Consider the following 394-nt stretch of genomic DNA (forward strand, 5'->3'; position numbering starts at 1 on the left):
ACGTTATGACATATTTATATATTATAAACGCAAAAGACAGCGTTAGATAGCTTGTTTTAAGACCCTTTTACTGATATCCACATCAATGACATGGACTGAGTAGTGTGGCCTCAGTGGTAGTTTAAAAAATTGCCTTTTTTCGAATTTCAGGCAGCAGCCACGCCCACAAAGGCATACGAATCAAGACATCCTGGAACAAAACCTTCCTAGTTTTTTTTTGTACTTTAATTCCTGAAAGTTTGAACAAAATTAAATGATGGTACGTACAGACGCCACATACATACCAAAGCATTTCGTAGTGGAGACACGAACCAAAACACACTTACCTCTATATCTTTCCAACTAACTAGTAGCCGGAACTTAATATATGAGGTATCGTTTGAAAGGTATTGGC

Source organism: Rhagoletis pomonella, unplaced genomic scaffold (genome assembly GCF_013731165.1).
Source record: "Rhagoletis pomonella isolate Grant_MI unplaced genomic scaffold, Rhpom_1.0 Rhpom_scaffold_00125, whole genome shotgun sequence".
NCBI lineage: Eukaryota > Metazoa > Arthropoda > Insecta > Diptera > Tephritidae > Rhagoletis > Rhagoletis pomonella.